Source organism: Petaurus breviceps, unplaced genomic scaffold (genome assembly GCF_028583685.1).
Source record: "Petaurus breviceps papuanus isolate PSGF00001 unplaced genomic scaffold, PetGlider_PUasm1.0 90730, whole genome shotgun sequence".
NCBI lineage: Eukaryota > Metazoa > Chordata > Mammalia > Diprotodontia > Petauridae > Petaurus > Petaurus breviceps.
The window spans coordinates 6,441,600-6,455,730 of record NW_027187324.1 but is presented as its reverse complement, the minus strand read 5'-3'; positions in this window follow the sequence as shown (position 1 = coordinate 6,455,730).

Here is a 14,131-nt window from a genome sequence, read left to right as displayed (position 1 = left end):
AATATCAGCCTGAACTAGAGTGGTAGTTTTGTGAGTGTAAAGAAAGGGACATGTGAAAAATATAGAAATAGAAGTGAAAATATTTGGTAACTGCCTGGATTTGTGTCATGAGTGACAGGAGACAGGAATAACACCGATGTTTTAATCCTAGGTTACTAGATGAATGGCAGCCCCTTCAACAGAAATAGGGAAATTGAGAATGGGGTAGGTTTGGGAGGAAAGACAACATACCAATGATTTCTTTTAGGTGAGTCAGTGTATTGTTGATTAACTGCTGGATTAAACTCAGAATGATCTGGATTCAAATTCCACCTCAAACATTTACTAATGGTATGACTTAAACCTCATTGTCATCATCTGTGAAATAAAGGATTGGACTTGACATCATCTAAGGACTCTTTCATCTCTGATCCAAGAGCTATGATATGCTTGCTAATAAATTAATTAAACTTTCTGAGTGTGAAGACTAAGAAAACTCTGTTGTATTAAATTTTTTACCTTAATCAAGGAGCAAACTCATAAAAGTCTTGGATTTTATGTCTCCAGGAATCAAATGAATCTTTCGTCTCTGAGATCAATGGTTAAATGATGAGCAACATAGACAACTCAATCTTGAATTCACTTTGCCCATTTTGCAAACTCCTCATGATCAGCCTTTTTAACCTCAACCTATATAGCTGTACGTGATACCTTAGGCAGATTGAGCCTGATGTCAAAATGAAGAAACTGAAGGTCATAAAAGATTTTTGATGTTCTTAAGTTCACCTAGTGGTAGAGTACAGGTCTCTTGACTCCCATCTGGGTTAGAGGGAAGGAAAAACAAAGAGATAAAAGTTCAAGAAATGATATTATGAGTACTGAGGAAAACATCATTCATAATCAGTTTTGGCCAAGGCCTCTAACTCCCTGCAAATTCACTTATTTTGCTTTCTCACTCACTATGAAGGTTCATTATTTCACCATTTACTTGTATCTTTTATAGCTTAGCCTTTTTTCCACCTTTATTGACAATTCTGGGTTTCACAGATACTTAATTTAAAAAAAAAACACCATCATTGTTCTTAGTGGGTTTATGTTAACCATGATTTTGATTTTGTTGAAGTATCCATGCATTTGCTTCCTGATTTAGGGTTTGGGAATGGGAGAAAATTGGGAAGAGGGAAGTCACGTAACAATAAGGAAGTACTTTTTAAAGCAGATTTATATAGGTATACACAATGTATACATACATATATGTATATGTTTTTATAAATATATGGACCTGAGTTTGAAAACTTTGAGAAATTTGGAAATGTAGGAATATATATTTCTATATGTGACTATATTTATATGTTAAATTATTTTAACATACTACAAATAAATATTCCCCTTTAGATTTCTATTCATCTCCCTGTGTATAATTATACATAACTATATGTATACGGAAGCTGCATGAGATAGAGTGCTGGGCTTAGAGTCAGGAAATGTCCACATGATTTTAACTAAGTCAGAAAAAGGTTGGAGGAATGAATTCCCACATAAGAAATTCTTCTGTGGGAAAATTATTCACAGATCTTTGCGTGTTTTCCCGCAATGTCAATACAATAATTATTTAGTGGCCACCACATGCAAAGACACTGTGCAACATTAGAAGGGGAGGTAATAAAATAGACACTCCCCTCACAAAGTTAACAATCTGCCCAGAAAATGGACAGGTAGACAAATCTAGAAACTGCTCCAAAATAGCTTGTGTAAACTATGAGTAATGCAGAGAAATGTTCAGAGGAGTAAACGTGGTGTTAGAAAGAGGCAGATGTCATTTCCAGCTGAATAATCAAAAAAGGCTTTCCTGAAGATGAGGCAGGTGAATTGTGTGGATGCACAACATTTTAATAATTGAAGGTAGAGGTCATTTCAAGCAGAAGGAATAAGGCCAGTAAAGAAGCATTGACAGAATATGGAAATTGTGCCTGAGAAATGACACCTATCCTAATGTAAGGAGAACTGAGTCTCTGTAGGGGAATAACAAGCTCCAAATGTAATATTTGGTGAACATGGACTAGTTTAGATTGTATCTGCTAAATCATGAGGAACTATAGAAGATATTAGATTGGCATAATATGGTTCTTAGCACACAGGAGTCATGGAAATATGTTTTCATGGTTTTTGAATGGGTGCATAGCTGAATGATCAACGTCATATATTAGTAGATAGACCACTGGTTCAGGAGTCAGGAATTTCAAATCTGAGTTCAAATCTGACCTCAGATACTAGCTGTGTGATCCTAGGCAAGTCATTTTACTCTATTTGCCTCAGTTTTCTTATCTGTAAAATGAGCTGGAGAAGAAAACAGAAAACCACTTCAGTGTCTTTGTCAAGAAAACCCCAAATGGGGGCAGCTAGATGGTGCAGTAAATAGAGCACTGGCCCTGGGGTCAGGAGGACCTGAGTTCAAATCCAGCCTCAGGTACTTAATACTTTCTAGCCATGTGACTTTGGGCAAGTAACTTAACCCCAATTACCCTGCTGTCCCCCTCCAAAAAGCGAAGAAGGGAGGAAGGAGGAAGGAGGAGAAGGAGACTAAGAAGGAGGAGGAGGAGAAGAAAGAAGAAAGAAGAAGAAAGAAGGAAGAAGAAGAAGAAGACCCCAAATGGGGTCATGAAGAGTCAGACAAGACAGAAAATGATTGAATAACAAGAACAACAGGAAATATGCATTACAGAAGAGGCAATCATACAGATGTGGAGATTAGCTGGGAGCTCACTATAGTCAAGTGGAAGCAAAAACAGAAAAGAGGGGATGGATATGGAAGAGATCAAGAATCATAGAATTGTAAAAGGAGAAAGAGGAGGCAGAGATGATTTTGAGGTTTCCAATATTGTAGCCTTTCTAGATAAATTTGAATTTTCACTGTTGGTTCTATTTTTATGATCAGAGTTAATAAATATCAAGTGAAACTTATTTTACTTGATATTTTGTTAAATAGGCATAATATGGGTGAACTGATTTTTATTTCACTAAAAATTATCAGAAGTCTTAGTTTCAGAATCAAAATGACCATCGCTGCAGTATTGGATTTTCTAGAAGAAAAATAACTTTGACAGTCCAATTACTTTAGAACTTTGTGTATTCTCTCTTCAACTTATATAATATTAGTTTTGATAGTCTTTACTTTTAATTGGAGATTCAATTCCCTTGATATTTAATTAAGTGCCAATATTATTCAGTTAAAGTAAGCAATACATTAAGTAATCACTTCAGTAAATTGTCCCAATTTTTAATACTGCTAAAGGAAATAATTTCAGGTGAAGTTCTCTAGCATATCCTGAATATATCCAGAGATATAGGCTTTAATAACTTGTTTTTAGTTTATTGTGAAGCCATGGAAAAGGAATATAATTCATGGTATTTCCTTGGGGGAGAAATATTAAATGAAGTTCATTCTAGATTCCTGTGACTTGAAAATGATAATCTCCCCCCAGAAAAAAAAAAATGACTAATGTAGTAATAGAGAAGCTCTGAACAGCTTTTGACTCTATGTGAGATCCTCAAAGGTTAGGTGTTATACATACTCTACTACTCAATCAAAAGTCTTTTTTTTTTTTTTGCTTTTTGGAGGGCAATTGGGGTTAAGTAATTTGCCCCCAAGGTAACGTGGCTAGTTTTTGTGTGTGGGTGTTAAGTGTCTGAGGCCAGAAGTGCCTCACTTCTCCACCTAGCTGCCTCTCGAAAGTATTTCTTGCTCTTCCTGGCACAAATTCCATCTCTTTGAACTGATTTTTCCCTAAGCCTGGAATGAACTCCCTTCTTCCCTCTTTAAATTCCAAGTTTCTTTCAAAACTCAATTCAAATGCCACCTCTTACATAGGGCTGGCCTTTCATCATTTTCCTAGCTCCTAGTATCTCTCTAAAAAATTCCCTTGTGTTTATTTCATATAGATCATACAACTATATACATACAAAGCCACATTTTTAGATGTGTATATACATTTGTATATATATATATACATATGTATTTATGTATCTATATTTACATCTTTCTGTTTATCTATATTACAGTAGTGTATAAGTTCTGTGAGGGCAGGTATTTCTTGGTTCATCTTTGTCCCTATAACCAGCATGGAGTGCTCAGTTTCCTCACCTGTAAAGTAGAAATAAATAATAGCACCTACCTCCCAGGATTGTTGTGACTATCAAATGGGATAATATTTATAAAGTGCTAAGCATAGTGTCTGGTACATAGTAAATGCTGTATAATTATTATTATCTGTGTGTAAATAATTCCTAGAGAATTGCTTGAGGAACATTGCCTCTCATCCTGACTCACATAAGCTGGTAAGTGTCAAAGACTGGATTTGAACCTGTATTTTTCTCATTCCAAGTCCTATACCCAAAGTATATTTAAATTAGGTGCTATAAAATGTCTGTACTGAACCCTCTTAAAAGTCATCCTTTTAGCCAGTGAAACTTTATAATTACAAGCCAGCTGAAGCAAACATACTTGTTAGGGTTACATTCGTTATGCTCAGTTTTATGGCATAGATCTCAGTCCTCCATAACTTAACATGAGAGAGATTAGACTAGAAAGCATATCATACAGTCACATTTTAAAAGTCTTAATATGTATTTTAACTTTTTTTTTATTTTTAACTCCTTGAGAAAATTAACTTTGATATGGGATAGTATGATTTATTGTTTAATTTTACAACCACCCTTAGAAAAAAATTTATAGGTGAAAGTAAAATAAATGAGACTAACCATTCCTTAACTTTGACTGACTCAGCTTTTTTCAAGCTCATTTATTTACTTTTATCTCATTGTGTTATTTACTTGGTGAGTGATCTTTCTTAGTATTTTCAAGGATAGAATTCTCTGTGTTATGTTTAGAGTCTTAATAAATTCAAAACTGTCCAAGAGATACAGTTTTTACCACATGCATAGGAAACACAAATGTTTCCTATGAAACAGGTTCTGCAAGATTTCACAGTTGGCCAGTTGAGTCTCAGATAACAAATTCCAGATAATTTCTGATCTGAAATTCCTATTTAAGATGATGACAAGCTTCCTAAGTAATTCCTCAGTGTGTGCTTTTATTATCATTTATTATATTAAAAGTATATAATTTTTATTATTAAATTATACAAAATTTATAAATATATATAAATTTTGTTTGGTAAGCCATTGTTATAGGAATGGAAATTTAAGATCTTCCCTGGTCCTAGGCCCTTTGATAGGCTTCAGTGCACCTGGAGCCTGTGTCAGGAGGTTTGGTTTTCAGGAATGCTTTATGATTAGGTAGTGGGTCAAGAAGGTTGTTACATTCTCTGAGCCAGGAGAAGCATATATAAACCTTGATATGAGGCTTTGTTTTGGGGCTCACTTTGAGAAGTGTTGTGTGATGAGACTCTCTGCAGCCATTGAGCCCCCTGGCTTTGAAAACCCAGATGTTGATGCTTCCCTCTCCTGTAACTGTGACTAGGTATGGATGTAATGATCACAGTAGGAGGCCTGTCTGCTTGATCTGTTTCTCTTTCTTCTTGCAACTTGTGCTTGTAACCTGTCTATATACTCTGAAGTTTGGGGTACTGATTTTTTCCCTGATCTAGGTAAATGATATGTTTGATTAAAGCAAGATTGTTAACCTATTTTGAGTTGATTTCCTTTAGAAAAGCAGATCTAAGAACCTGTCTTGGCAGCCACCCTGGGTATGGTGGGGTGCTTGCTGCTACAGCCATGTAGAATAGAAATCAAAAGAGACAGCATTTAGGGAGGTCCCAGATATCCTAGAGGCTGATCTGGAATTCAATTCATAGGAGTGCAGAATCATAGATTCAGTATTACTTAATGCAACCCCCTCATTTCACAACTGAGAAAATTGAGGTTTAGAAAGGTTAAATACCCTACCCTAGATCACATGGAAAGTAAGTTCTTGAGTCAATATTTGAACCCATGTAGCCTGTCTCCAAAGATAGAACTTTCCATTCCAACAAATTGTCTCTGCTTTGCTAACTCTGGATGCTCTGTTAATATGCCTATATAAGAAGAGAAACAAAGCCAGAAAATATGGCTGCTTGTAGCCACTTTACAAAGAGCTAACACAAATTGGCCAAACATCTCTCTGGCGGTTACTTACAAAATATGTATTAGACAAGACTGAGCAGACTGTGGTATGTAAATTCAACTGAAAATTAATGTGGATGAAAAATATTAAGCATTTAGAGAAACATGGGAAGATGTGTATGAAGTGATACAGTGGAGAAACAAGAACTAAAATTCCAATATATATTACTGTGACAGAAATAAAGTCTCAGTGGAGAGGAAAAAAAAAATGTATCAAACACTAGTCAGTGATAATCACAGTATCATATGGTCAAAGTTAAAGGATATGCCCACTCCTTATTCTTAGTAGTTGATATGGTGTTTGCTGTCCTTCATTCTTGAAGAGATCAAAATAACATCACTATGTTAGAGTCAAATTATACTGTCTGACTGTGGCTGATGAGACCAATACAAGCTTGGAAGGCTCTACCAGAAGTTGGGCATACATAAACCATGTGAACGTTTTGGGTGGATTCTCTAAATTTACACATCTCACATTTCTTTTGAGCTACTTTAATTCTGATTTGCAATACTTGATATACTGTTACATAGAATATACTTTGGAGGGAAATTTGATCATTTGTTGTGTCTGATCTGTCAAGGCAAAATGTAACAATAAATTTTAGAAATAATTTATGACCTCATAAAAAAACGTTCCTTCAGAAATGTTCTCTGACTGGGTTGAATAAACATCTTCCACTTTCAGGAGGCTGCCAAGAGTGCAAGTTGAGTTTTCTGGACAAAGGTTTAGCTACCTTGGGGTTCCCTGGATTAGGAGCCATGAAACCTGGAAGCAGGAAACCTTAATCCTCCCCCTTAAAACTCCCTTTGCATCCTATATGCTTAGAGAAAGTCAAAGTTGGTTACTTGTTTAAACACATGTTTGAGCTCAGAATTTCTAGTGTGGAAATTCTCTCTACCAGTGCAAATTCCGGTACTGACAATTCATCTGCAACTTATTGTTTTAGAGGTTTTATTGGGGACACTAAGAGGTTAAGCTAGTAGGTAGTTGACTAGACTGAATAGGTGGCTGACTCCATGGTTGTATGAAGCTTATTCAAAAACTGTCTCTCTCTCTCTCTACTCTTCTACATGACCCCTATGATTAAAGGCTTTATTAATAAATGCATATAGATCAAATTAAGTAAGTTACAAACCCATCGCTTTCTATCTTGGCTATGCCACATCTAGAAAATGATGTTCAGTTCTGGGTGCCACATTTTTGGGATATAGAGAAGTCATTTTCCATGATAATTTCCCTCAGAATGGTTGCTCTCTTCCTCATATTCTTGTGAAGAGAAATGGACATCTTTCGAATGAAGATTTCTTCTTATTCATCCACCCTTTTCACTGATACTGGCAAGTATAGCTTGTCTTCCTCTGAAATTTCATGAGACTGGGATTCTGTTTTGATGCATCTCCAGTCCTACTTCCTTCTAAATATTTCTCCTTTTTGCTTTGTTAAATAAAGTGTATGGAAATTATTCCCTAAGTCTTCATCAAATTGAGATCCAAAGGGCCTAAGTTTTGAAGTGAGATAGATAGATAGATAGATAGATAGATAGATAGATAGATAGATAGATAGATAGATAGATATATGGATAGATAGATAAACATCAAATCTGAAAATTATAGCCAGATCATAGAGGAATTCCAGGCCTGACTCACTGTCCATTGGAATTTCCTAGAGATCCACAGTGGGCCTGGCTTACTGTTAACAAAGGCAAGTATGATGAGCTTTGTCAATTCCCCAAGTCTATGGATATTATTGAGAGAAAGCTGAATGAAAGTGTAAAGGCAGTTGGGGCACCTTCTGCTGAGGACAAGATTGTGAAGCTCAAGTTGCTGCTCTAAGATGTTAAAGAAATTAATTTCTCTGGGGATAAAAATATAAAAAAGTAAGCTAGTCATTACAGTCAAGCAGTAGACATTCTAATAGGGGAAGACAACACAGAAAGCAAAAGGTGATAGGTACCTTCACGAAAGTAAAGCGGAGGGGTGGCCAGGTAGCACAGCAAGTGGGAGCACCGGCTCCACTGTCGGGATGACCTGGGGATCAAATCCAGGCTCAGACACTTAGCACCCACCCAGAAACACCTGGCCGTGTAACCTTGAGCAAGTTACTTAACCCCAATTGCTTAGGGGCAGCCAAGTGTCTCAGCGAGTAAGAGCACCGGCCCCAGTGTCAGGATGACCTAGGAATCAAATCTGGGTTCAGATACTTAGCACCACACCCAGAAATAACTGGCCATGTAACCTTGAACAAGTTACTTAACACTGATTGCTTAAAAAAAAAAAAAAAAGGAAAGAAAAGAAAGTAAAGCGGAGTGAAAATGAACAGTGTGGCTGGAATTTCTGATATATGGACATTCTAAGTGTAATCTAAGTCCCAAGCCCATTGGTATAGTACTCTCTCCTTATGGATGGAGAACAAAACCCCACACCTACATGAGAGGTAGGGCAGAGTTGATGAGAGCAAGAGAGGAAAGAGTTCTAGTTTCTTAACTCTCTTTGAGCCTCTTTTGTCTCTGCAGGTGCTTCTGGCATATAGTTTTAAGAAAGATGAACAATGACAACCTCATCTCCTTTGGGAAGAAACTGACATGTAGAGCTTTGGTCATGCCCCCATTTACAGAATGGTATTCTAGAGATTTCAGGAAATATTCTCTTTGAGTGAAACCTGTAACTCTCTCTCTCTTGATTGAATTGCATTATCTCACTCCCAATGGGAAAGCTTTTTTGTTCTTTATTGTCTGGAATATATTCTCATATATACATCCTTAGATTTCTGTTTTGCGAATGACTTGGAAAATGAGTTTCTTTGCTTCCTGCTATGTGTTTGTTTATTGGGGAACTGGTATTTTGTGGGAAGGCAGTCAAAACTTGTATATAAAACTTGAGGTCCTCCTTTCCCCATAAATGATCAGCAATCAGAAGTTTAGGTCAACCTGAAAACAACATCTGATAGACTAACAACATTTGAAGGAGCAGTTAGATATAACTATAACCTGGTCTGTCTTTTCTCTAAGTAGAACACAGTGGCCAAGCTTCTGGTCCCAATCTACTGCTCCATACTATTACCATCACCTACCCTGGGGAGGAATTAAATTCTCTTTTAGAGAAGGGCAGAAGCAGAAATAGGCTAGCAATGTTGATTCTGTCTTGCTTCGAGTCTCACAACATGCTACCTGTCAGGGACAGCCCGAGCCACATAAGCAAAGATTCATCGGTCATCTATGTTCCAAGTTTTCTCGTGCTACAAATTCATCGCAAAATAGTTGGAAACAAAAGAACATGATATACATGGCATAAATATGCCCTCTTACATATAATTTTATTATTTTTGCTTGCTTTAAAGAAAATTTCAAATGATATTCCATTTAGAAGGTAGCATATGTCTATTTCTATTTCTTTAAAAAATAACTCCATATTAAAAAAAGTTCATTTATATGTAATCACTGTAAATGTATAGGGGGAATGTTAAAAGTCGCTAAAATATACATTGATCCAAATAGGTTACCTAGATATTTTAGCCACATGCTTAAGATGAGATGGTTTTGAAAGAACTGTCTAGGTAGATAGACAGACAGACAGACAGATAGACAGACAGATAGATAGATAGATACATACATGCATGCATGCATGCATACATACATATATGGAAGGATAGAATAGGTAGGGTAGGGAGATGATAAGCAGACACTGAAAAATAACAGCAGATATTATCAAGATTCCCCCTGCCCAGGGTAGCTAGGTGGCACTGTGAATAGAGCACTAGCCCTGGAGTCAGGAGGACTTGAGTTCAAATCCAGCCTCAGACACTTACCACAAAACTAGCTGTGTGACCTTGGGCAATTCGCTTAATCCCAATTGCTCTACCTTCTCCCCTCCAAAAAAAAAAAAAAAAGCAAAAAAAAAAAAGATTCCCCCTGCCCTCAACACACTTCTCTTACAAATTTGCATATTTCTGTGAAGAGCACCCTCATATGTTCAGTCAAACAGGTTTACATTTTTGGTTATATTTTCAAGTTACCATTCTTCTTTACCTCACATATCTAATAAGTTGACAAGTTCTATTAATTCTAGTTCCACAAGGGATTAGATCCATTACCTTCTTGCTACTCCCATGAGCACTGTACTAGTTTAGGCCCTCATCACCCCTTTCCTGGATTATTGCAATAGTCATCTAATTGAGCTTCCTGTATCAAGTCTCCATTTCATTTTCCACACAGCAGCCAAAATGGCTTTCCTAAAACACAAAACTGATCATGTCACTTCCCTATTCAATAAATTGCAGTGACTCTCTTACCTCCAGGAACAAGAACAAGTTATTCTTGTAGTCATTTAAATCCCCTTTAAAACCTTGCTCCAAACTACCTTTCCATTTTTATTTTATGCTATTTTCTTTCATATAATCTGGTGTCCAGCAAAATTGCCTTTGCTTTTTCTTGTGCAGGACACTCCATTTCCTTTCTCATTAGTTTTGCACTGGACTCCCTCTTCACCTCTGCCTCTAAGGATTCTTAGTATTTCTCAAGACTCAGATGATATATTACCTTATACATGAAGCTTTTCCTGAGTTCCCAATCTGCTAGTGCCTACCTTCTCTTATTACTGTATATTTATTTTGCATATATACTTACATGTGTAAGAACCTTGCCTTCTTGGGGTGGCTCAGTGCCACAGTGAACAGAGCACCAGTCCTGGAGTCAGGAGGACCTGAGTTCAAATTTGGCCTCAGACACTTAACACAAAAACTAGCTGTGTGACCTTGGGCAAGTCACTTATCCCCAACTGCCCTCCAAAAAGCAAAAAAAAAAAAAAGAACCTTACCTTCTGGACTGCAGATAGAGTTTCATTGTCATTTTTGCATATCTTGTATTTAGCACATTGCCTGGAATATAGTAGTTACTTAATAAATGCTTGGTGATTGATTTGCTTACTGATTAATATAGTTCAACTCTAGGAAATAAAATTGTGTGTATGTATTACCTATAGATATCCCTTGCTTCTTGCAAGAATTCTCTTATATTGTAAACTTATTGAAGGCAAGAACTGATTCATTTTTCAAGCTTATGTCTCCTACAAAGTACCTTGCATGAGGTAAAGACTTAATAGATGTTTGCTGAATTAAACCGAATTTAAATAGAACTTAAAGTAAAATTATATAAAGTGAATACTATCCTCAAATTGATTGCAATTTATTTAATTAAAGATTTATTCCTACAAGGCATGCAAGTCCCTTAGACTAAACATGGTATGCTGAGTAATTCTTGAATCATATATGGGTTATACTAGATGACCTCCGATATCCCTTCCAACTCTAAGATTCTGTGATTTTGATAGCCATAAGCACTCAGGATGATTGTGTCGAAAGGGGCCCAAGATCCATTTTTTTTCTTGCACCACTTTATAGTATTAAAAATACTATTATTACTGAAATCATCATTTTTGGTTCCCAGTGCTTGGTTCTTTCCAAATGCCTAAAATAGGATTTTAAGATCTCAGATTCAGAGCAGTATGAGGTTTTAATGACCATCTGGTCTAATAACTTCCTTGGGAAAGTCATTTAAACTTTCTAAGCCTTAAGTATTCTTCTGTGCACATTAATTTTTACCAAAATTCAGGTATCAACTAAGAATTTTAAAATAATGACAAAAATTCCCTCCCCCTAAAAAAAAAAAAACCTAAAATGCAGTGTCTCAGTAATGGTTTTTATTTCCCCTTATTAACTGCATTATAATTGGGGGCATATCCACTTGATCTCCTTTTCCAGACTATAAGCCCATTGAGAACAGGAATAATGACATTTATTTTTGTAGCACAGTATTTTTTAAGTAGGAGACAATAAATTATGAACAACCCAAGTCCCCAAACCAATTGTTATGGGAGTCTCTACTTACTGGTAGAGATGAATGTCCTGCCCTACATGAGAGGAAAAGTTGGAATTAGTAAGAGTGGAGAGTTCCAGTTGGTTTTAGTCTTCTTTGGTCCTCTTCAAGAATTTTGAGTTGTGTGCTTCTGGCTTCCAGCTTCAAGAGGAAAGATGGAAAAGTCCAACTCTATTTTAGGTGGCTAAAGAAAAAAAAAAAACACTGAGAAGATATGAGAGAATTTGAAAGTCTTTATTATGCCCCTGTCCCCAGCTTGCTACATAAGAGACTTTGGGGAACCTCTCCTTGGATGAAATCTACAACTCATTCTCTTAGTTAACCAAAAGAAGAGCGCCTTACTCTATATTGTCTATTATATATTCTCCTATGTATACTTTCTCTGATCTCTGTTTTGTTATAATTTGGATAAATGGTTGTCTTTGTTATTAACTATATATGATCATTGTGGGACAGCATTAGATGGAAAAAGGGTGAATCCCTGGATATATAATTCAGAGTCCTACTTCCCAGAAATAATGACACAATGATCAGAAGTTAGATTGAACCTGATCACATCACTTAGACTAATAATATTTAAGGGAGCAGATAAATATAATTCTAAAGCAGAGTGACTTCTAGTGCGAACCTCAGGCTTCCCTTCCTGGCAGGAATAATAGTATCCCTTGGAGAAGGGTGGAGTCAAAAAAACCTAGAGATGTCTATTGTACCTCCCTTCAAGATATAAAATAACACCCCTATGCTACTTATGGGGGGTATATCATCAGTACACACCAGCCTCTCCTTATATGTGAAGCCTCTTATCAGTAAGTGTGTCCCTTGTTAACATAATATTTAAATTAATAAATGATTTAGTAAGAAAATATTATGTTCATATTAATACATATTATTTGTTTGAAGAATTTTCTAATAAAACCATCCCAGGGTCATAGTCAAGAAGAAGTATCCCCTTTAAGGTAAGTAATGTTATATTTTTTCATATCAAAAAGCAGAGATTCTATGGATTATAGATAGATAGATAGATAGATAGATAGATAGATAGATAGATAGATAGATAGATAGATAGATAGATTGTTTTGACTTCTCTAGAAATATTCTTTCCCATCTCCATTCACCTTCCCTGAAATTCAGCTCATTTAGAAAATTCAAATGAACAAAGAAGTGTTTCTATATGAAATTAGAGAATTTGGATATTAGTTAAATTTAATAGGCTTCCTTGGGAAGTACAATTTTTTTTATTGCTTGAAGACTTTAAGCAGATAGTAGATGACCACTTGTTAGGGGTATTGCAAAAAAAAATTTTCTATGGGGAAGGCTAGGTGGTGCAGTGAGTAAAACACCAGCCTGGAGTCAGGAGGACCTGAATTTGGATCTGGCCTGAGACACTTAACACACACAAAAAAATAGCCATCTAACCTTGGGCAAGTTACTTAACCCCAATTGCCCTCCAAAAGACACAAAAAAAATCTTTTTTTTTTTTTACTATTATTTAGTTATCTATAGAATTGCTATTTATAATTCTACTGACCTGCCAAACATAAGCTCTTCTATTTAAAAAAAAAGTCACATCATTCCTATAGTTATTTATGTGACAGGTAAATGAAGCACAATTTGAATATAGTTAATATGAAAATACTATAATAATGTAATATATTTACATATACTGTCCCAACAGATGCTAAGAAGATAAGAGGAGAAAAGATAGGCACTCTTGTTTTTTATGTGAATCCTAACTAAGTTTCTTAGGGTGGTACCAAAAGAATTTGAAAAATATTTGAGAAATTCAGATTTTCTAGAGTTCTAGAGCTTTAATCTACTTAATATATAAAAAAGAGTGTGCCCTTAAGTTTAAAACCTTAAGACACTTACAATGTCCAATCTTTGTGTGGTAAATAGTATATATTAAAAATTATAGCTATGGAGAAACATAGATAAATGAAACATTCACAATTGAGAAACATCAGAAAACTTCCCCACACAAAAAGAGGTACAACAAGAACATCACCTTCTCCCTATTATTATTTGACATAGTTCTATATATAGCAGCTATAATTACTAGCAAAAAGATAGCAAAATTAAACATTGGCAAAAAAGGAGTTAAAATGTTCTCTTTTCAGCTTACGTGATATTGTATTTAGAAAACCCTAAAGAATCAGTAAATG